The sequence below is a fragment of the Podarcis filfolensis genome (genome assembly GCF_964270895.1).
Source record: "Podarcis filfolensis genome assembly, chromosome: 4".
Classification (NCBI taxonomy): Eukaryota; Metazoa; Chordata; class Lepidosauria; order Squamata; family Lacertidae; genus Podarcis; species Podarcis filfolensis.
In genome coordinates, this window is record NC_139607.1 from 23,208,160 (window position 1) to 23,232,454 (window position 24,295).

At 42.9% G+C, this 24,295-nt stretch overlaps 1 protein-coding gene and 1 long non-coding RNA gene across 6 annotated transcripts in view; one reads left to right on the forward strand and one right to left on the reverse strand.

The window, feature by feature from the left end:
• Positions 1-24,295, forward strand: part of TEX30 (testis expressed 30) — a 40,712-nt gene that overhangs the window by 6,678 nt on the left and 9,739 nt on the right. The window contains exons 1-2 of one of the 4 annotated variants that reach the window (XM_083611089.1): positions 18,227-18,273; positions 21,935-22,172. The exons of 1 other annotated variant lie outside the window; for it this stretch is intronic. The gene's annotated coding sequence lies outside the window, so the exon portion shown is untranslated. Of the gene's footprint in view, positions 1-18,226; positions 18,274-19,577; positions 19,597-21,934; positions 22,173-24,295 lie in introns of those variants that run through there. 2 more of the 4 variants (XM_083611094.1, XM_083611096.1) reach the window with 2 other exon arrangements.
• Positions 1,540-4,732, reverse strand: LOC310761275. Of its 2 annotated transcripts, XR_014547299.1 has the most exons (3): positions 4,699-4,732; positions 2,702-2,836; positions 1,540-1,764 (listed from the first exon to the last, which is right to left on the reverse strand). It is a non-coding gene; the product is annotated as an uncharacterized lncRNA (long non-coding RNA). The 2 variants fall into 2 exon arrangements; XR_014547300.1 differs by lacking the exon at positions 4,699-4,732 and having other exon boundaries at positions 2,702-3,462.

The following is a 24,295-nucleotide window of genomic DNA, read 5'->3' on the forward strand; positions in this document are numbered from 1 at the left end:
GTGAGAAAATGTGGCTAATTTGTAGGAATGGCATTTAAAACCGCGGGTGGGGTTACTTATGAATGTTTCAGCGGGAGGCCATTTCTGTAGATGGAAATTGCACTGCATATATTTATCCAACTCCTATAACATTACACGCAGTAGTTTTTAGATCTGTAGTCACCCGGATACCACAATGTCAAATTTATGCTGGGGATAAATCAATAAACAAGTCACACTACCAGAGCATTGCTCAAACTCCTATGACCAAAGCCTACATTTTTCCTGAACCAATGCCAGGGTTATGAACTGAGAGATGTGAATAGCCATCTCTTGCCCCTCAAGTGCAATTCCTTATTTAGGCATGTGGCTAGGAATCCAAGTGGATGGCCGAATCCCACATAATTGGCTGTTTGCGGACATCTCTCCGACAGGAAAATACAAAGCCAGTGCAGACTTTGGGTTAATGGTGTTGATACCCCTTTGGGAAATGTGCTCTTCAAAACACAGGTCCTTATTTCTGCCAAATAAGCTGTATGAGTCTAACTGTAATGCAAGGATTTATGAGAGTTCAGCTGCTGAACAGACGGCAGGTGATATGTGTCAGTGTGTTTAGAAAGGTGCGCCATCTTAGGAGTTCCTATTGAGACAGTGCTAATTGAAAGCATGGAGATCACCGTTGGACAGCTCTTTAACTCTGTGATATATTGGGTCCTTTGACTCACTCTTGTCTTCACTGGTTCACAGAGATGGATGAGGGCTTTTCAGAAAACTTCCCGTGCATCTTGTTACATGCTATGATGCTAAATTAGGTTCTTATCAGAAGCCGACATCTGGGGGGAAATGCAAATTAAACTTTGCAGAGCTGCCTGGAGAAGAGGAGGATCCGTGTTTTCCGACTAGCACTTCCCAATCCTCTGTCTTTGTTTCTTTCAAGATTAACTATGCATTAGCAAATAAATAGGTTGGATTCTAAAATAGATCCTTCCTATTTTTGACTTTTGGAAACATTTACATGTCACAGCAACTTTATTCCGAACATGTGGGAAATTGGGGTGACCGATGTTTAGATAAAAATGGTTCTGCAAAATGTTCAGGGTTGCCAACTTTTGTTCTGGAAGGGCTCCTACGCCTTTAATTGATGCGTGACATACCATAATTCGCTAGCTTTCACTTTTCCTGGCACATGGGGGGGGAGAGCCCTGTGATGCCTGCAGCATGCTTTTGGGGCATGGAGGGGGAGGAGGGATTCCCACATCGAGAAAAGCACTGCCTGCTGAATTGTTCCTTGTTTTACAAGTATGCAAGGCTTGGGAGCCCCAAAAGGAAAAAAAGTTGGCAGTATTTTTTTTGAATTATTTTTTATTCATTTTACAATACAAAAATATAAAAACACATAACACAATTTTTCACAAATACATTTTTTGGAGTTCCCTCAGCTCTTCTGCAAATCCTCCGTTTTAGTCCTTCTTTCGCATTTCTTAATCTAGTATTGCCTTTTATTAAAAACCTCTTCCCTCTTATTCCCTTTTTTACAATATTTCTAATATTATTTTCACAGAGCCTCTTGCAAACCTACAAACGTTAATTGTTCATCGCAAATACTTTTCAAATAGTCTACAAATTTACTCCAGTCTTCAGTGAATCTGTGGTCTCGTAGGCCTCGGATCCTTCCTGTTAGTTTATCAAGTTCTGCGTATTCCATTAACTTCATTCTCCATTCTTCCATCGACGGTAATTCTTCTTGTTTCCATTTTTGGGCTAGCAGTATTCTTGCCGCTGTTACTGCGTATAAAAAAGCTTATAATCTTTTCTGTTTATTTCATTTCCTTCCATTCCTAACAAAAATGCCTCTGGTTTCTTAACAAATGTATATTTCAACATTTTTTTCAATTTGTTATATATCATTTCCCAGAAGCCTTTCACCTTCTTACATTCCCACCACATATGATAAAAAGTCCCTTCCTTTTCTTTACATTTCCAACATTCCAATATACATTCTTGCTAAGTTCACTGGTGTTATATACCATCTATATACCATTTTCATAACATTTTCTTTTAACACAGTACAGGCCAAAAGTTGGCAGTCTTACTCTTGATTTGGATGCTGAGTAAAAACGTATTTTACAAAGTCACCCGTTTTGTTGAAAATGCACAGAAAAAGCATCTGAAACGTTTATGTCTGGCAGACCTTGAGAGCTGTTGTTTAAATTGTCTATTAATAGCGCTGAAGCGGCAGGTAGAAAGAATGGCTGGCTTTAGCAGAGAACTCTCCCCCTCTCCAATTCTCATGCGATGTCACTGGCCCCACGGGTGAAATATTACCAGCAGAGCTAACAATGAAAACCAACATGCATTTCAGATATGTTGTTCCTTTGATCTCATTATTTCCAATCTGGCAAAGAAGAGTAATATGGTATTTAAGGCTTATGGAAAGTGAGCTGGTTATCCTAACAGCTGTTTAGGCAGATAAAGTGGGGGAAAGCAGAAGTAATTTCATTACAGCATTAGCAGAGTAATCCATAAAGAGAAAGTGAAGAGCCCACCAAGTATCTTTCAAGGTGAAAAGTTTTTGAAGCAGGATGCCAAATATTTTCAGTATTTTTTGTAATGCATGCAGTGCAGATGCAAATTTTGCTGTTTGTGCACTGTGAACAACTGGAGGGATGCTCCTAGGCAGGGTTTTGGGTTTTTAAGTTTCATGTGTGCATGTTTAACTTACCTGAACCGCATGCCAGGTCTCTCTCCAAGCCTCTACTTATCTGCCAAGAGATTGTTGGGCAAACCAGCAATATAGATCATTACTTCTCCAGTTAAATGAAAGGTCTGGTATAATAAAAATACAATGTACAGGAGTCTACAAAAACAACAGAAAGGCTTAATGTGGTATGCAAGGAGGATTCAAATGCATTGCTTTCAGTGGTCCAAGACATATTAATAGAGATCTCTTAGGGAAGTTTTAGCAAAAACAAGACAGAATTATTTCAGAAATGCATTTGTTTATTCTATGTAAAGTAAGTTAAGTCCAGGCATAGGCAAACTTGGCCCTCCAGATGTTTTGGGACTACAGTTCCCATCATCCCTGACCACTGGTCCTGTTAGCTAGGGATGATGGGAGTTGTAGTCCCAAAATATCTGGAGGGCCGAGTTTGCCTATGCCTGGTTAAGTCTATCAAACAGTAAGTTTGCTGGGGTGTGTATGGAGGGAATGAAACACATTTCCACATGGAGTGGGATTGCAGTGCAGCAAGTACATATTGTGGTGACGTAATGGAAGAAGGTAAAAAAAAGGAATCAAAACTATTATCAATATTGGGTGGAGAAAATCAAGATTGCAGGGCAAAGATAATGCCTTTTTTTATTGGCAGCTGCTCATCTGGTGGTGGCAGAGACAGAGGAGCAGGTACCAATAGCACTGTGGAAAGAGCAGATCTGAGACACTGCTTAACTAGAAATAATAACCATGCAGATACAGAAGGCTAAAAGAGACACAAACCTTGAGAGTACTTGGCCTGATCTTACAGTCTTTGTGAACAGGGGAAACATCAGCTGAAGAACAGCAATGAATGACTTCCAGACATCCTCTTTACTGAGTATTCATCTTGATTTCTTTAGGGGGGGGCGGAATTAGATGGTGCTGAGGAATTATGGAGCACTTGTTCTGATTTGCTGGACAGGAAGTTCGCACCAATAAATTCTATCCCCCTCTTTCCAGTTCATTTAGCTAACACATTCAAAACAAACTCAAAGAATCCTGAGAACTGAAGTTTAGCCCAGACAGACGTATAATCCCCAGCGCCCACAACAAATTACAGTTCCCAGGATTCCTTGGGGGAAGTCATGTGCTTCAGATGTATGGTATATATGCAGCCTACCACTCTTCTTACCGCAATATGGGAGGGAAGTGGGTTTGTTCAAATAGTGACACTCCGGAAGTGCTGGAACAACTATGGAACAAGCTTAGAGCATGAGATTTTACTACAGTAGTACCTCGGGTTACATATGCTTCAGGTTACAGACTCCGCTAACCCAGAAATAGTGCTTCAGGTTAAGAACTTTGCTTCAGGATGAGAACAGAAATCGTGCTCCGGCGGTGCGGCGGCAGCGGGAGGCCCCATTAGCTAAAGTGGTGCTTCAGGTTAAGAACAGTTTCAGGTTAAGAACGGACCTTCGGAACGAATTAAGTACTTAACCCGAGGTACCACTGTAGTTCTATTTATTTCAGGTGGAAAAAAGACAAATGGATATTGAACTTTGGGAAATGCTCTTATGCTGTTAAAATCCCTTCTGTAAATCAATTGTAGTAGCAGAAAAGAAAAGAAAAAGAACTGGTCTGTCCAGTTCAGTATTGTCTAAACTGGAAGGCAATGGTTTTCCAGGGTTTCCTTGCCCTACCTGAAGATGCTTCAGACTAAAACTGGGTCCTTTTGCATGCAAAGCATGTTCTCTGCCCCTGAACTACAGCCTGCAAGTACCTCCCACATCACACTGCAGAAAGCTTAATTTAAACCGTATGGTAAACATATGTGAACAGGTGCAGCAATTCTTCCTGTTTCTTTTCTGCCCAACTTGCATTCCAGCAGGTTTCTAAACCTATTTCTAAACCAGAAAGGGTATGTATGTATCATATCATCGTATTATATCCACTGCAATAAAAATCTGACCTTAGCGTAGGCTGTATATTCTAGGTCAAAACCTCTCCAGTCACTTACTGGTAACTTGTTGGCTCAAAGGCAACAAATTTAAAGACCAGTCCCAAATTGCAATCCCCCCCCTTGCACTTGGAACGTTACATGTATAATATCGAGCCACAAGTTTCCCAGGGCTGCGATCGTTTCCAGAGTATGAACCAGAAACACGAGACGGGTCGTTCTTGGAATGCAGCGTAAAATTTATGATGCTAATAAGGTGTTAGGTTGCCTCGCCCTCGTGTTTGTCAGCTCCCTAACTCCGGTGGAACAGTATTCTATCGTTTTGGTACATCGGCGCATAGCACCCCTGAGCTGCGTTTTGCCAGGGAACCGCTTTTTAAAAATAAGATACTGCTTTGTGGCACGTTGCAAATGCAGCAAAATTCTGCAAGGCCAGAGTGCAAAGCCCTTCTCGAGGGAGCCGTAAAGATCTCTCAGGTTAGATCTGCTTCCTCACATTCCCATAAAGCAGGAGGGTTACCGTATGAAAGTCCTGTGGATGCCACTGCAGCCACTATGGCAACGTATCAGGTTTGTCTCATTGTATATAACAAGGCTGCTGAAGTTTGCCTTCCTCCAGAGTTACAAATCATAGCACGGAGCTAACAGTTACGTTCTTGCACATATAAACCTCTGACATTTTATAAACATAGTGGAGTGAACAAAAGCAATCAGTAGTTAATATGGTGGGAAATGCTAACCTCCAACATTTCTCCGATGAAAATAGAGACTTATTATTTATATTTATATTTATTTATATTATTTTACTACCCCACCCAGCAGACTGAGTTGCCCTAAATAAATTAAATTAAATAAATTTAGCCATAAATCCATGGTTAAATTGGACTTTGCAGTTGTTCATTTAAATGCTCACCAATTTGATTAGCCTGTACAGTTTAAGACTGACATATATAATAAACCCAAACTCAGGAATGCAAGCTCGTTCACAACATCTCTCTCAATTCCATAGGGCTGCCCTTTTTGAAAAAGTAAAAGACCAGTACATCCTGAGCTTTTTTTTTTTTTTTTAGGAAACCCTCCAAAATTGTTGAACTTTTATAAGGAAAACCGAAAAGGTATTGAACTTGTCTAAGATTGATTCACTTGTTTAAGATCCAGGACAAAGCGCTGCCTTTTGGAAATTCGCCCCCAACCCCGGTAATGTCTGGACGAACGGCAGAACAGGATTGTGTAGTTGCACTTCTAGCATGATGCCTGAGGTGATGTTGATACCATTCCCATATATATACTGTATATGATAGCAACCTCCATTTCAAGTTGAATTGGCAGATTTCACAATCCTAACAGGATATGTTACTATTCTTACTAAAGCTAAAGGGTTAACAGGCAGGTAAAAATATTAAAATCACAGACAGATGGTGGCTGTACATCTAAACAAGTATAAATATACTTTTCCTAGTCCACTTATAAGATGCATCGTTTTCTTAGAAAGAAGTTGGTTGCCAGAGTTTATCAACGATTCTTCCTATTTGTCCTAAATATCCTTGACCACATAACAGACTGTAAACTAATCTTCAGGTTCAGTGCAAGTGAATACCAGGAAAGAAGAACGGCTTAGACAGTTTATGATCAGCAACTCAAATTACAGTCTTGGGAGTCCTCTGCAGCACTGCACCATTTCAAATAAACAGTGTGATAGCATATTTACAAAGTGAGGATTGGTTTTTCATTTCAGCGTAGAGGCCAACTCAGAAATTGCAAGGAAAACTTTGTGGCATCAAATGAGAGACAGCGGACTGAAGTCTGCCTTGCCCAGTAAGGTTTATAATTTCCTATTCTCTTCTACCTGACCAAAATGGAAAATAATTATGGTATGAATCTTCATTTGTTCCCACTTATCAGCTGGAGATTGCTTTGGAATACAAGTTCAACCAAATGTCACTTTTGTGCTGGTTGCCAAGTTTTGTTTTACGGGCACCCGTTCTTGTGCTCAAACCAGGAGCCTAATACAGTGGTACCTTGGGTTAAGTACTTAATTCGTTCCGGAGGTCTGTTCTTAACCTGAAATTGTTCTTAACCTGAAGCACCACTTTAGCTAATGGGGCCTCCTGCTGCTGCCGTGCTGCCGGAGCACGATTTCTGTTCTCATCCTGAAGCAAAGTTCTTAACCTGAAGAACTATTTCTGGGTTAGCGGAGTCTGTAACCTGAAGCGTATGTAACCTGAGGTACCACTGTACATTCTACCAGTGTTGAGGTGACTCAAACTACAATTAATCCATAACACAGCTGCCAGACTGGTGACTGGGAGTGTCCACAGGACCATATAACACCATTCCTAAAAGATCTACATTGGCTCCCGGTACATTTCCAAGGACAATTCAAAGTGTTGGTGCAGCTCTTTAAACCCCTAAATGGCCTCGGCTCTGTATACTTGAAGGAATGTCTCCACCTCTGTTGTTTAGCTGGGACGCTGAGATCTAGCTCCAAGGGCCTTCTGGTGGTTCCCTCACTGCCAGCACTGAAGTCAGGTTACAGGGAACCAGACAGAGGGTCTTCTTGGTAGTGGGGCCCACCCTTTAAAGGTAAAAACCAACACTTTGAATTGTGCTCAGAAATTTACTGGGAGCCAATGCAGATCCAGGTGGAATCTACACACATATGGAAAAACATTCTGAAAATGGCTTTTTTAAAGCATTTTTTAAAAATACGTTGAATTTTCCATAAGGCTCACCATTGCCATCTAGTGTCACATTGTATATTGCACTTAAAACACACTTATAATGTTTCATTTGCAGCTGTATAGCTGAGTCCCCAGTGCTACATGGTTCCAGCAGCCACTCCCAGTCACCGCATTCTAGATTAGTTGTAGTTTCGGGGTCACCTTCAAACGTTGCCCCGTGTAGAGCGCAGTGCAGTAGTCTAAACAGGAGATAATTAGAGCATGCACCACTCTGGTGAGACAGTCTGCGGGTTGGGTCTCAGCCGGCAAACCAGGTGGAGCTGGTAGACAGCCACCCTGGATACAGAATTGACCTGTGCCTCCATGGACAGCTGTGAGTCCAAAATGACTCCCAGGCTGCATAGCTGGTCATTCACAGTTCAGGACCAAGGAGTCCCCACACCTGCCTGCAACCTGGTGCGGCATTCAGCAACATTTGTGGCTTGTTCCTGTTGAGCCACTCTACAAAGCAGCAAAACGGAAAGTTTTAGTGAGCAAGTAAAAAGGTACGTTTGAAATGCATTCAGTGAGGATAGTTATCAATGGTGCTCTTCAGACCTTCTGATGCAGTGGTGGTTTTGGAATCCGCCGCCCCCTGCCCCCCAGTAGAAAAGTTTAGTGTAAACATTTTTTTCTCTTGGAGCCATGCTTTCCCCATCTGTTGCACTCATGGGAAGAGCAGTTTATTTATTTTCCTCATTTCTCACCCTTCCTGCAATGGGCTCATGATGGCAAACCTTGTGAGGCTGGTTAGTTTGAGAGAGAATGGTTTACCCAAGGCCACCCAGCAAAACTCAGGTCTGAAAGTTCAAGGAGCAAGAGTGAATTGCCCGAATTAGTTATTGAGATCTTCCCCTTCCGCACCTCAGTCCTGGCATGCCTAGAGGGTCCATCTGACGCCACCTGCGTGATGCTGGACACAACACTACAAGGAATTATGGGGCAGTGACTAGGAAAGACAATAGAAGAAACGCCAAATGTTCTGTTCTGCAAATGCACACAGGCAGGAACTATCTTGTGTAGAAGACCATCAGTTCAGGGTCAACCATATGTCTGCTATTAGCTCAGTCAACTTTATAGCTGTCAACTTACAGATTTGAAAATAAGGGACCAGCAGCCTTGAAAATAAGGGACCAGCAGCCAAAATAAGGGACCTGCAGCCTCACCTGTTCCAGGCACTCCAGTCTTCCTGTCCTCCTGCAGTCTGGTCAAACTCATGCTGGTAGCTTCGAGAACACTGTCCAACCAACTTTGTAACCAGAGGTTCAACTGAATAGAATCTGAATCACATGCACCACAAGGCCTATGCAGCCTCAACTTAAGATGGCTCCCCGGCCTGGCTTTGCACTGCAAAGTTTGCAGCAGCACGTGCAACAAAATGGCGTCCAGCATTCAAAAAAACCCCTCAGCTTGCATTAACTAGCCACACACAAGGCATGCAAGCTCCACCCCCCCAGTCGTTCTTAGACTTCTTATTGGGTGAGCAACACAGCCAAGCAACACAGCTGGAGCCTCCCTCCTCGTTGGCCGGCAGGGAGGGAGGGAGGGAGGGAGGGAGAGGAGCTGCTTCCTTTGAAATTTAAGGGGCATCATTTAAGGGACATTTAAGGGACATCCATCAATAAGGGACAGCAGCGGGACATGGCGCTGGAATAAGGGACTGTCCCTTCAAATAAGGGACACTTGACAGCTATGCAACCTCCCATGCTTATTAGCATTTCTCAAAAGCATGTGTTTGAGTTGCAGCGGGTCTAACACACTGCAAATCTGCAAGCAAAATATCACTACCAGGGAAGAAGCCAGGCCTACTCGTGGATATCCTCTCCTTTTCCCTGGCAAGGCCTTCATGCACTTCTTGGGGTTAGCAGAGATGACAAGCAGCTGTCTGGAAAATGAAACACCCACCCCTGCTCCTTCTTGGACTAAACAGATTCTGCAAAAGAACCTGGCTGATCTCTCTCCCCCACTCTATGGCAGCAGCCGCAGAAATCTGGAGTGTTGTCTTCCTGTTCTGCACCCCCAACATCATAAGGCTTACTACTCCTCCCCTCTCCCCAGTCGTCAATCACTGCATTGACCATCTACTTAAAACCGGGGAAGATTAGCAAGGTGGATCCCATTTACAGTGCAATATGTAAACCTTGCCCTGGTTCCAATGGAGTTATACTCTCAAGGATAGCAACCCAATGCAAGGCGTTAAAGCAGTCAGCATCCAGAATGGCTCAAACAATTCCTTTTGTTGGTCTTCAATCTGACAGCAATCAATTGGCTTTAATTGAATTTAAAACCTGAAAATGATCATATTTGCAGAGGGCTAGAGGCAGAAGCCGTAGTTGACCGCACAAGTATATATGTGTGTGTGTCTTGGGATAACACTTCAAACATCTGATAGAGCGAATGCTAGTTGATGAAAGCTTAGAATAAATTTATTAGTATTTAAGGTCCCCACAAGATTCTTTGTGGTTTTTGCATAAGAGGAAAAGTTCAGCAAAATGCAATACAGTACTTCCCATAACTGCAACACACTGTGATAGGATTCAATTAACAAAGACATTTCAGCCTACAACTTATAGAAAATGGTTCAACGAATTGATTTGAAACTGGGCAGTGTAAAAGTTTGAGGATAGTCCCTGTTGAATTTGGGGTAGAAAGAAGAGACCCTCCAAATGTCCCTATTTTCCAGGGCCGTCCCTGATTTAGAGAAGCCGTCCTGGTTTCTGATTTGATTCCAGAATGCCCCGTTTTTCCTTAGGATGTCTCTATTTTCATTGGATAAATGTTGGAAGGTAGGGAGTTATCAGCCCCCTGAGCTGTCTGAAGTCAATCCTGTATAGGGAAGTTTTATTAATGTTTTATTGTGTTTTTATATAAGTTGGAAGCTGCCCAGAGTGGCTGGGGCAACCCAGTCAGATGTGTGGGGTATAAATTATTGTTATGGAACGGGATGTCCCTTTTTTCGTGGGAGAAATGTTGGAGGGTATGAAAGAAATGATTTTGAACAAGTTACATTTGATGAGTAACACAATGAAGTTAGCAGGTAGTGTACACCTTTCTTGCATAGACTTTGTTGGGGTGGGGTTTTTTTTTTTAAAGAAACATTTTGCCATTTCTACTAAGGGTTTTGGGAAAGGTCTTGTTGAGCTGTGCCTGACGAATCTTAGCTTTAGCAAGGATTTTGAGGTCCTCACCATCAGGCCAGGGAACCAAGCCACAAAGGACTGATCAATGCACATGACTGATTCTCCACATTGTCAGAAACAGGAAAACTCTTTGGCTTGCTGCTTCTGATGGAAACTGAAACCAGGAGGAGAGGTCTGGTTGCGATGCTGCTATGATCCACAATAAGAAATCAGGAGTGACGGTGCCAGAACTTGCATGTATCATGGCATCTATCACAGCCTCTCAGTAGTTGTTAAAATAAATACTGCAGTCTAAGGAGCAAGTGATCTGGTGGTTGAGTATAATATTTCCCTGTAGTATCTTCTGGTAGCCCTGAGTATTTCAGTAAGGAAGTGGGGAAGTGCAGTTCTTTTCAGTAGTAACATATTTACAGCACAGGAAAGCATTTACCATTTTTGGGGGGTCTACGGCCGTCTTTTAAACAGTATATATGTTGGTCAATATGTTGGTCATGGTGCTGGAGGAGACTTTTGAGAGTTCCATGGACTGCAAGAAGATCAAACCTCTCCATTCTCACTGGAAGGACAGATCGTGCTCACTGGAAGGACAGATCCTGAAGCTGAGGCTCCAATACTTTGGCCACCTCATGAGAAGAGAAGACTCCCTGGAAAAGACCCTGATGTTGGGAAAGATGGAGGGCACAAGGAGAAGGGGACAACAGAGGATGAGATGGTTGGATAGTGTTCTCGAAGCTACAAACATGAGTCTGACCAAACTGCGGGAGGCAGTGGAAGACAGAAGTGCCTGGCGTGCTCTGGTCCATGGGGTCACGAAGAGTCGGACACAACTAAATGACTAAACAACAACAAATGCTGGTCAAAATACAGTGCATGTTACATGGTGCAAGATTCATCACTGGATTGATTTATTTTTTACTTAAAAGCAGTTTTTGGAGGGCCTGGATTAGTTTGATTCACAGCACTGTGGGAAACACAGAAACTAACACAGGCCATTCTCCTGATCTTGATCCTAAAAGACTCCACCCTTATGCTTGTTACACTGGGGGCTGGGAAACCTATATTTTCCCTTAGTAGATTGAACAACAGTTGGGAAAATGGCACAGGCAAAAAAAAACCCCAACAACAACCAATAAACCATCCTTCTCAAGTTCTGATGTTCTAATCCAATTTGGAGCAGCTCTGCAACTGTTTTTTTACTGAACATAAATGCTCTGTGAGATCTAATCACAGATCTCCATTCTAATGGGTGGCTTGGTCTTGTGTGGAAATGAGTGACAATGTAAAGAGATGTGGACAAAGAAGAAACAGATCATTTCCCCTTCCCCATTTGCTACGCTTAAGGTAAAGGGTAAAGGGACCCCTGACCATTAGGTCCAGTCGTGGCCGACTCTGGGATTGCGGCGCTCATCTCGTTTTATTGGCCGAGGGAGCCGGCATACAGCTTCCGGGTCATGTGGCCAGCATGACTAAGCTGCTTCTGGCGAACCAGAGCAGCACACGGAAACGCCGTTTACCTTCCCACTGGAGCGGTACCTATTTATCTACTTGCACTTTGACGTGCTTTTGAACTGCTAGGTTGGCAGGAGCAGGGACCGAGCAACGGGAGCTCACCCTGTTGCGGGGATTCAAACCGTCGACCTTCTAATTAGCACATCCTAGGCCATGTGGTTTAACCCACAGCGCCACCCGCTTCCCTAAGCGTTGGTACGCTTAGGCAGTGCTATTTTTCTAGGGGGAAAAGGTGCCAGAACTTACCATGAACACCTCCCTTATTCTCTTAGAATGGCAATGAGTTCCTGTGAGTTCCCCCTGGAAAAAAATCCCTATGATTAGGGTTTCTGACTGCATTTTCTGTTTTCTCCTCATGAGAGGAGTCACCTGTTTTGAATCGCTCTCCATCCGAGTTCCGCTTGCCTCACCTCAAAAAGCATATTGTAGAGTTGCAAAAGTTTTCAGAATTGGGCAACTGAAATGATCACATGGATAAAGCGAATGCCCTACAAAGAAAGGTTGCAGTGTTTGGGACCGTGTAGTTTAGTTAAAAGGTAGGTAGGAGGCAACATGATAGATGTTTATAAAAAGAAAAGGCTTATTCAAGGGAGAGAAAGGACTGCTTAGCAGGGGGTGGGGGTCAGGGAGACAGGTAGTGGCTCCTGCAATATTAAAACCAGGTTAAGCCTGCCAAGCTTCTCAGCAGTAGCCTTGAGGAACGATAAACCGCTCTGTTTCTTGGTGGCATTCTGTGCTTCTCCCCTGCTGTGCCAGTAAACTGATCTAGTCTTTGGAAACTTTGCTATGTCCTGCCAGAATTAAAGCAGACCCTCCAAATGTCCCTGTTTTCCAGGGACAGGCCCAGATTTACAGAAGCTGTCCCGGTTTCTGATCTGCTCCTGGGATGTCCTACTTTTCAATAGGATGTCCCTGTTTTCATTGGGGAAATGTTGGAAGGTAGGGAGTTGTGCGACCCCCTGAGCCAAAGAGATAGGCAGCTTTACAACCTCTAGAAGATATCTGAAGGCAGCCTTGTATTGGGAAGTTTTCAAAAAAACGTTTAATGTTTTATTATGCTTTTACGTATGTTGGAAGCTGCCCGGAGTGGCTGGGGAAACCCAGTCAAATGGGTGGGGTATTATTATTATTATTATTATTAATAATAATAATATAATGGAATAAGACATTTCTATTTCTATTTGAGAATTGTTGGAGGGTATGTTAAAGAGATTTCCTCATTCCAGGATGTGTATAGCATAGGCATCAATCTCTTGGAAGGAAAGGGGACAATCAGCAACCATAGGCAACACTTGACATTTGGTAATGCAAAGTTGCTTTCCATTTTAAACTGAGAGAGGTCAAAACATGACATTGGGGTAGGAAATCTGTTTCTCTCCAGATTCTGTACTACAGCTCCTATCATCCTTGAACTTTGGCCATGCTGCCCAAGGCTGATGGGAGTTGTAGTCCAAAAACCACTGGCTCTCAATTTCATGTTTGTTGTGGCCCAACAGTAAAGTATAGATGTAAAGCCCACGTGTCCCTGTGTCATTAAACTTCCTTGCACATGGGTCTGGGAAACCCAGCCCAATCGGAGTATTCCTGTGGCAATTATAATGTATGGAGCTGTTCTGAAAATTATCCATGCACCAGCACTAAGCCTATAAAAGCCAGTGCTGTGCAAGAAGATATGGTCATTGTTGAGAGCATTGCAGGAGGATAGAAATGTGCTAAGTGAATTTAAATACAGTGTTAGGCTTGGATCAAGGAGATCTAGGTTCAAAATCTCCTACTCAACCAGGAATTTTAGTAGGTGAGCATAGGTCAACCATAACCTCTAACCTTTCACATATTCTTGAGGATAGCACATATTAATGCAAACATGCCCAACTACACTGTCCTGAAGTGTCTGGAGGAAGAATAAGTTTAAAAGAAATAGAAAGATATGCCTGTTCAACACAGTAGTTTGCAATCAAATAAAAAAGATGCAAAAAATATTGTGTGATATTTGAAAATATGGTACAGTGGTACCTCGGGTTAAGTACTTAATTCGTTCCGGAGGTCCGTTCTTAACCTGAAACTGTTCTTAACGTGAAGCACCACTTTAGCTAATGGGGCCTCCTGCTGCTGCCACACCGCCGGAGCACGATTTCTGTTCTCATCCTGAAGCAAAGTTCTTAACCTGAAGTACTATATCTGGGTTAGCGGAGTCTGTAACCTGAAGCGTATGTAACCTGAAGCATATGTAACTCGAGGTACCACTGTACTAAGTGTTAATCAATGAAAATGCTAAGTTTTTAGAAATATTATAGAAATATTTTGAGCCATCCACCAAGATAAAAATAAAAAAATCACTGTGAAAGATACTCCCTTTGAGCTTCATTAAAAGAAAAAACCTTGTGCAGCAAACGAGAGAACACAGTAATGATGAAATCATCCCTTTGCAAAGAACAACTTTTCCCAGAAGGCACCAGGGACCTCCCCAATACCGTTCCTGTTCATCATACATAAAATACCAGCCAAAACCTTATTGCTTAAAGCCAAAGAAAGCCTGGGGGATGAGAAAGTTAGCCAAATATCTTTCTCGCTGACATTGAAACCAAGCTGAGGTCAGCTTTGCTAATACGTTTCTTGGTCAGAATTGCAGCTATGAAGGTTGACAGGGTGGACTTCCTCTGTTTTGTGGGTGAGAGTTAAGATGGAGATGGCTCGGCAAAGCAAAGTGTAGTTCTTGAGGCTTCGAGCCGAATTACTTCAGAGGTCAACGAAAGACATGTGAGCTACTCTCCGAAATCCCAAGAATGCCCCAGTGCTTTGCACATAAGATCAACCAGGTGATCTGGGAAAGACCACGGCTATTCAAGATAAGTCAGAGGTTAAAAATGGACATGTTTTATCCCCCATAAATAAAATGTGGTTTGATCGGGTGCCCTGTGGAGTTGCGTACCACTCTGGAGAAAGACCTGCTTCAACTTTCTTATGAACTTGTGCTTGTCATGAACTTCTGATTTATAATGACTAGAAATGGCGTGCCAAACACGTCGTGTGCTCCAGCTTGTCATGTGGATTCCAGAAATCTGCTGTGCACGCAGCATCTCGTAGCAAGCAGGTTGTCGACTTGGCACAAAACAAACCCTTGTAAATAGGGGAGAGATTTTGTGACACGCAGGCCCTAATTTAAGATGGAGGCCTTAGCCACCCGACACAGTTTGCCTCACATAGCAACCACGCTCGGCAACGAAACTTAGGAGGCAGCGTTCAGAACGAGTCAGAGTTATAGAAACAAGGGAGGCACAGGCAAATGAGCTAAACCTGAAATGGTGTAAACAAAGTTGGAGAGACTAAAGGAGAGCAATGAAATTGTAACCATACATTTAAAGCACATAACTTGCCCCCAAAGAATCCTGGGTATTGTGGTTTGTTGAAGGTGCTTGAGACTGTAGCTCTGTGAGGGGCAAATTACAGTTCCCAGGGTTGTATAAATGTGCTTTAAATGTATGGTTTGTTTTAAGAAAGAAGCTAAGACAAATGGGGGGGGGGACTTCCACTTATTCAGATACAGTACTGTGTAAGTTAAGTAGATATAAGGTCTGGGCTACGCCAAGACATTTTGCCCCCCAGGCATATGATGGCTTTGGTAACTGCCTCATTCTGCCACAAATAGCTACCAATATGGGGCTGTTGTTCTTGGAAGTGTTGGGATGCAACACAGCTTGCACTGAAGGCTGATGTGTCTGCATCAAGTAGATCAAGAACCTCCTTGTTTTTTTGCCTGGCCTGCCTGGCTTAACCTTTGACCTTCCATCAGGCGCTAGACTGATACCTTTAGGGTTGCTGACTTAATTTCCCACTTCCTTCTTCTCCACACCTCCCTCGTGAGAGGAGACATCTATTTTGAACCTCATACCTTCCAACATTTCTCCAATTAAAATAGGGACATCCTATTCCACAACAACAACAACAACAACAACAATTTTATTATTTATACCCCGCCCTTCTGATTGGGTTGTCTAAGCCACTCTGGGCAGCTTCCAGCATATATAAAAACAGGGAAAATAGGGGAAAAGCTTCCCTATACAGGGCTTCCTTCAGATGTCTTCTAAAGTTGTATAATTACTTATCTCCTTGGCTTGGGAGTCACATACCCTCCAACATTTCTCTGATGAAAATAGGGACATCCTAAGGAAAAGCAGGATATTCTGGGATCAAATCTAAAACCGGGATGGCATCTGTAAATCTGGGACTGTCCCTGGAAAATAGGGACACTTGGAGGGTCTGGAATCTCCCTCCATTCCAAGCATAGCTTGTTACATGTCTTCTTTAGTTAGTTAGAACTAGGATTTTCCCTAGCAGATTTGTATTTCCTGCAACGAAACACAGTGATTACATTCAGGGTAACATGTGCTCTTGCAGCAGGAATTTGGTGTTCAGCTGAGCTTCCGTCAGCCAAAGGCCAACAGTGGCTGGGAGAAATTTTCAATACAGAGAGGGGAAGAGACAGAGCTACCAGGAATCAGTTGTTAGGTTGCAGGTGTGAAGAAGTCTTGTGCCAACAGGGAGTGTGCATGATACCTGTGTTGGGTGCAAATAATGTAAATGACAGTGTGAGACACAGACAAGATATTACAAACATATATTCAACAATATGAAGAGTGGATAGAACAAAAACTAATGCCATAGAGGCTCATGTGCCTGCAATTTTATGCTCTATCTCTGGAAGGAAGACTCATTGAGCTGAATGGGACTTACTTTTGGGTAGAGATGTGTAGAATCGCATTGCAAATATGTCTTTGTGTGTGTGTATAGGTCCGAGGTGGGGTGTATCTTATTAAGTCCAAGGTGAAACTGACAGTGCTTTAAGGGAAGAATTCAGGCTTCTGAATTCATTACACTGAAAAGGCAAATCCATGGGAACTATGAGTAAAACTTCTCTGCGTAAAACTTACTTGAATACCATCCCATGCCTTCTGCTGATAGCCTGAAGACACAGTTAATTTGAACAAAGGCTAACCAAGGAAGCACTACCTCTACGCATAACACACTCTTGAATTCTTATCCTGGAAACTCTCTATTTCCTATTATAAATAGCAATAATCTCTTGCACCTACTATGAGTAACTGCATAGCTATGGGGGACGTCATGCTTCTAGGTCCAACAGTTAAATGTTAAAGGTTTTGTATTTTGGGATCATGAGGTATGGAATTCAAGTAAGAACAATAATGGTAGCATCTCTGCATCAGGCCAGCTTAGCATGCAGAGAGGAACAAATTTCCACTGGACATGGAGTGAGGCAACAAGGGAAAATGCTTATGGGATAGGCATTCTGTTTTGCAAGTGTGTGGAAGTGCCCGAGACTTCGCTGCTTGCCTCACAGAGGCAGAGGCTCAGAGAGGTTTGTTTACTGGCATTTACTCTGATTAGCTCAATGAGAGGACAAGAGGGAACAGCCATAAAATGTCACACACTGCCAACCAGTCCTGCGTCTCCCCACTTCAAGGTATCAGCGAATTGTAGCAGCTGCTGCAGCAGACACACCAGGGACTGCATCGTGTCACCTAATACCGTTGCAGGAATGAAGTGCCCTTAAATAGGGGGCTGACAAATTTATAGCCAAAGAAGAATCTCTCTCGCAACACACAGCATAAAGGTACATCTATCATCCGGCCTAATGAAACAAAAATGCAATTCTGGCTCACTTCTGCAGTGTAAAGGCACCTGAATAAGATCAAGTTTGCATTGCTCATTTTCCTTGGCGTGCCTCCTTATAACATGCTCACTGAGAAATTGTATCATGTCTTCTTCTCCTTCCCATGCTTGTGTTTCGCAAGTACCTGCTCTTTTCCTCTTTATTTGGCCAGAACCACCTTCACCTTTAGGCAGGTAATGCTTTATTTTACCCTCATGTGATCATGAATGTTGATCTGTTGAAAGAACATCTTGCTGAGAGTTGCCAAATTCTGCTTGTTTAATTTCTGGATTCTGGAACACAGAACAACAAGAAGAAGAGTTTGGACTTGATATCCTGCCTTTCACTCCCTTTAAGGAGTCTCAAAGCGGCCAATAATCTCCTTTCCCTTCCTCCCCCACAACAAACACTCTGCGAGGTGAGTGGGGCTGAGAGACTTCAGAGAAGTGTGACTAGCCCAAGGTCACCCAGCAGCTGCATGTGGAGGAGCGGAGACGCGAACCCGGTTCCCCAGATTACGAGTCCACCGCTCTAACCACTACACCACACTGGCCTCCCACAAAGATCTCCCTGGCCTAAATAAGAACAAAACAGCATGCATGCAAGTATGTATGTATGTATGTATGTATGAAATGGAGGAAATCATTTGGGACAGCAGAATAAGGCATCACTGCTACATCTCTAGATGTAGATCTAGATGCAGGATACTTTAGATATGAAATAGACCAGTGGGTTATTTTGTTCCAGGCAGCATCCTCAGCAGTATGAGAGTTCCAGTCCAAACAGTGGGGTCGAGACAACAGTTTGGGTTCCAGCAGAGCAAGGAGAATAAAGAATTGATATTTCAGAGAGCACCCTGGACAGCTCCATGTGGAGTTCACAAGTTGCCCTCCATATATATGTTGCTTCAGCATCAAACAATCTCAGATTGAAAGTTGCTTTAAAAGATTTATAAACCACTCACATTGTGATATATCAAAGGGGTATACAGAAAACCCCCAAATATACACCAAAAGCAACACAGTTAAAATAGCAGTACAATGCTGTAAGATGAGGAGTGGGCAATAGTTTTAAAATTCATTCAGAAATTTAGCTCAAATGGCAATGAATCCTATGTCACTTTGTCACTAATGGTGGACATAAGGCCAATAGCAGGAAGTCCTCAAACTTGGAATGTAATGGCCAGGCAGGGGTGTAAGGAGCCGTCTCTCAAGTATCCTGGTCCTAATTTATGCAGAGCTTTGAAACAAGTAACGACACCTTGAACCTGTCCCGGTAACATATAGAAAGTCATTGCAACTGCTTCAACAGAGGTGTAATGTGTTGACAGCAGTTAGCTACAGAACAACAGCCTTGCAGCAGCATGCTGCACAAGCTGCAGTTTCTGGATCACACTCAAGGGCAGCCCCACATAGTGGTTACCAATGTATGGATCACTGGGGCCAGATTATCCAGGAATGGGTATAGCGAGCATATCAACCGAAGGTCATCAAAGGCACTCATAGCCACTGAAGTGAGAAAGATGAATCAATTAAGGTCCCCAGATTACAAACCTGCTACTTCAAAGGGAGTCTGACCCTGCCCGGAATAGGCAAATGGCCAGTTTCCTGGACTCAGAAACCACCCACCCACAGGGACACTGTCTTACCAGGCTCAGTTTCAGATCGCTGGCCCTCATCCAGCCCACCACTGCATCCAGTTACCGTCTCATGACTTGCACGTCCAGTCCTGATTCGGATGAGAAATAGAGCCGAGTTTCAACAGCATACTGTAGACCTCGTGCTCTAATCTCTTAGGACTACTATCGGTGGCTTCGTGAAATGTTAAGTAGTACAGGGGGGAAATAGTACCCTGTGACACCCCACAGTGTAAGTGCCAGGGGCCAGCACATAACTACCAAGTGCTTCTCTCTGGAATCGACCCTGTGGGTAAGAGCAGAACCGCTGAGGAACCCCAACAGAGAAGGTCCAGGAGGGTGCCATAGTCAATGGTATCAAATGCCATTGGTAGATCAAGCAAGCGTAAGAGACCCATGGGAAACTTCAGAAGCCAAGTTATGGACTGGTTACAATATGTTTGAACATGACATGTTCAAATTAGACCAAATTTTTTTTTGGGGGGGGGGGTTGACCAAAGCTCACAATTTGAAAATGAACTATTACAAAATGAGGATAAACTTTTGTCTAGAATGTATAAGCTTTCGTTAGAATGGGAAACAAAAGACGAGCCAGATAAAGCTTCAATGACACACTGGGCAATGGATATAGGACACAATATAGACCTAAACCTCTGGGAGAAACTTTGAGAAAGTGATTTGAAATTTACTTCATGTTACGCGCTGAAAGAGAACTATTTGAAAATGATTCACAGATGGTATCTAACTCTGAGTAGGTTGGCTAAGATGTATAAAGTACAATCCAATACATGTTGGAAATGTAAAGAAAGGGAGGGGACCTTTTTCCATATGTGGTGGACATGTAAAAAGGTAAAAGAATGTTAGGAAATGATGTATAATGAGTTGAAAAAAAGGTTTAAAGACCAGAGTCCTTTTTGTTGGGAATAATCCAGACAGAAATTCCTAGGTGAGGACAACTTGTTGAATGCATTTCTTCAAGGACCCTGTTATGTTATTAGGCTGCAGCAACTGAAAATTATCCCCTAATGTTGATTCGGACAGTGCCTTGACAGATTCTGGAACAACAACAGAATGGATATCAGTACAGAGGCAAACAACTAGACCCCCGAAGTATTTCTTAAACAATTCATGATGGGATCCAGAAAGTAGTATAGCTCTACTCACAGGTGCAGATGCCAACAGCCCTTTGGCCACTCTGAGAAGCTCTGCAGGACTTCTGCTTGAGGATGCAAGAGACCTTTTTGTTTCTCTCATAGCCAGTAGGCCCAATGATGCACCCCAACTTGTGTTTGGTTGGCTTTGGAAGGTACATTGTGTCTTGAATTTAGTTGGCATCTGGATCATTTTATCGTCCAGACCTCTCAGAATACCACGTTCCCGCTTTTAATAGGTTTAATAGGTTATTGTATTTTAGTGTTTTGTTGGAAGCCACCCAGAGTGGCTGGGGAAACCCAGCCAGATGGGCGGGGTATAAATAATAACTTCTTCTCCTTCTCCTTCTCCTTCTCCTTCTCCTTCTCCTTCTCCTTCTCCTTCTCCTTCTCCTTCTCCTTCTCCTTCTCCTTCTTCTTATACCAGAGAGGGGAGGGACGCGGGTGGCGCTGTGGGTTAAACCACAGAGCCTAGGACTCGCTGATCAGAAGGTCGGCAGTTCGAATCCCCGCAATGGGGTGAGCTCCCGTTGCTCGGTGCCTGCTCCTGCCAACCTAGCAGTTCGAAAGCACGTCAAAGTGCAAGTAGATAAATCGGTACCGCTCTGGCAGGAAGGTAAACGGCATTTCCGTGCGCTGCTCTGGTTTGCCAGAAGCGGCTTAGTCATGTTGGCCACATGACCCGGAAGCTGTATGCTGGCTCCCTCGGCCAATAAAGCGAGATGAGCGCCACAACCCCAGAGTCAGCCACGACTGGACCTAATGGTCAGGGGTCCCTTTACCTTTACCAGAGAGGGGAACTCAGGAGTGATGGCATCATATATTGTATACAACACTTAAGTCTCACGTCGAATGTAACTGATCTGTAGGAAAGACTCTATGACCCGGAAAAAAGAGACAATGCATGTACTTTTGTAATCAAAGAAAATCTATAATAAAAATTATTATTTTTTAAAAAATGAGTGAGTGCATCAATGGCCAAATATTTTTCTTTTTTTTTCTTTTTAAATTGGCAGCAGTGTGTTTCCAAAAGATAACAGAAAACTTTACCAGGAGCTGTGCAATAGCTAGCAGAAAGTTAATGTAGATCTCAATGAATAATGTTATTATTTCCTAAAGAGGCACATGTTTTTTTAAGCAGGCTATCATGATACTTGCCATACCACATTAGAAACCAGTCAAATACACCTTGCTATTTATTGATTTATTTCAGATGGTAAATATCTACCCCGCCCCCACACTCCTTGCTTAAGAGATGCACGATGCGCTTGGTAAATGAGGGCTCTTTCCCTTGATGTGTTCTGATGATTATAAAATCATACTATAATATCTTTCCCAGAGAGCGGGGGGGGGGGGAGGGAATGAAGAATCGGACACAACTCCTTCAGATCTCACCTTTAGTGTGCATGTCTTCGGGTGTGATTCTTTTTTCTCAACAAGACTAACTTTAATCTTTATTTCACTTTACTCTTTAGAAAGAACCAGAAGAAGAAGAAGAAGAAGCGGCCCGATGATTCTACTGCCTTCATCTCTGTTTCCCCCTCTATTTGTATTCCTTAAGACGAGAATGCGTATTATTCTATGACTACATCCTGGAACCTCTTTGGGAATTTTATAATGATCTGAACTAAATATAACTGGAGGCAGTCTACACACATCTGTGATCAAAATAGATGGTGTGCATTCTGCTTAAGGTTTCTAGGGGCTGCGCTGAAAGGTGATGCAATACAAGGAGGAGAAAGAGATTTGCTAACGTTCCTATTCCATCCTTCTACAAGAGGTCTAAAACTAAAACTAAAACTGTCAAATTGCTGATGGGCAGATGCTCAATAATAACTAAAGCTAAAGAAGATGCAAGATCACTGTTCCTTGCTTTCCCCCTCGGAGGGAGGAAACGCAATATAGGATGTTTGTATACAAAGCTTGCACTGGATTGTACAGTGAATGAAAATTTCAGGCTACATGTGCCATAGTTTCTGATGGCAGAAACTGATGGGAACTGTAGGCCACAACATCTGGAATCTATCAGTTTGGGTACCCAATGCAGGCTTTGAAAAATGCAAGGGCGCTCCCCTTCAGCATAGATGCTCACATGTCCTAAAATGTGAAAAAGAAACAAACAGGATCTTCTTGCAGCAAGACTGCTCCCGCTGTTTCAAGGTTCCTAGTTCCATCCATTAGACCAAGGTGTGTGTATGTGTGTGTCTTTCAGTGTGCACATGAGGGTTTCAGTATGGATCAAGGTGTGTTGCTGCAGTGTGGGGAGGGGTTGCAGGGCAAGATGGGTTGGTGGGGGGGTTTAGTGGCGTGTGCATGGGGTTTCCGTGTGGGTCAGTGTGTGCGCGTTTGGATCAGTAGAAGATGCAGTGCTTTGAAAGGGCTGTTTGTATGGGTGTTTCACTTTGGGGTGTGGTATCAGTTTTGGGCAGGGTTTGTGTGGAGGTTCGGTGTGGAGCAGGGTGTGGGTGGGTGTGTTTGTCACTGTGGGGTTAGTTGTGAGTGGGCTCCCGTAGACTTTAGGGGTGCAAGAGAACCTTAATAACTTTTGAACTACTGCTCAGAGCTTTGGATAGGGTTAAGAATTCAATACACTTTGCATTTAAAGGAAAATATATCAAATGTGCATTTTCTGAAACAATACAGCCATCCTTCCCTATTTGAACTTATTCAATTTTTGCAAAGCAATCCTCCAAGCAAATCTTTTTAAATGTCTATGTTAGGGGGAGATGTGTATAAAAATGAATAAGGTTAGTGAAAATAATGTACACAAATGCATTATATTAGGGTAAATTGCTTGTAAAAATGTGTATGTTAATCCAAACTGCATACAAAAGTGTGTTCATTGGGATAAATCTGTGCTAAAATGCTCCATAATTTTCATTTTAAAAATAGCAAATTGCAGTAGAAACATGGAAAGCTGAATTCAAGGTTGACAAGAAGAGGAGAAACTGAGATAATTGAGAAGTCCTTCCATCCCTACTCAGAACTTCATCAAAGCAATGAAAGATTGCCTTATAACAGCAGTAATTTTATTAGCTCCATCTTAACTAGATGGAAGCATTCCTTTGCCCTTTTGATTCCAAAACAACTTCTTTGTTGAATCTGAAGAAAGCAGTTCCTGACTAGGTTCAGGCCTTTTACCCTGTGTTATGTTTTCCTAATAATTATTTTTAACTTGGCAAGCGGTCTCTCTTTGATACTTCTCTGCCCTGGCTAATTTAGAAAGGAATGTCTAGAAGATACACATAGCAGCCAAGTCGATCTCTTGGATGAGCTTATCACAGGGCTTGTGGATTTTGACTTTTGGTCTTAACAAATTCCACTAGTATGAAGTCAGTTGACACGAAGATCTTTGGCACATTTATTTCCCAGCAGGCATTAAACCATGATGCAAGCAGATTTCCAACTGGTGAACACAGCCCAAAATAGCAGCCGGGTTAGCAGGCCTATTGACTTTTAAATGTTGACAAAGGAAACTTCCTGAAGTGTCTGCTTAGAAACTGTGCATTCAATAGTACCTGCACTGACTCCACTGCATGTGCTGTTTGCAGGTCTTAGATCTATAAATAGCAAACACAGAAATCTTTGCTATCACTGCAAATAATTGTTTATCTCCTAAACCCATAAAATTATAAAGGTTGCTGGTGTGGAATTAGTTTTTTTAAAAAACCTAGATATTTTTTGGCACACCATCAGAAAGCAGTTCTTATATGACAATAAAATCCACCCTTCACTTTGAGAGTAATAAAGGTAAAGGGACCCCTGACCATTAGGTCAAGTCGTGACCGACTCTGGGGTTGCGGCGCTCATCTCGCTTTATTGGCCGAGGGAGCCAGTGTA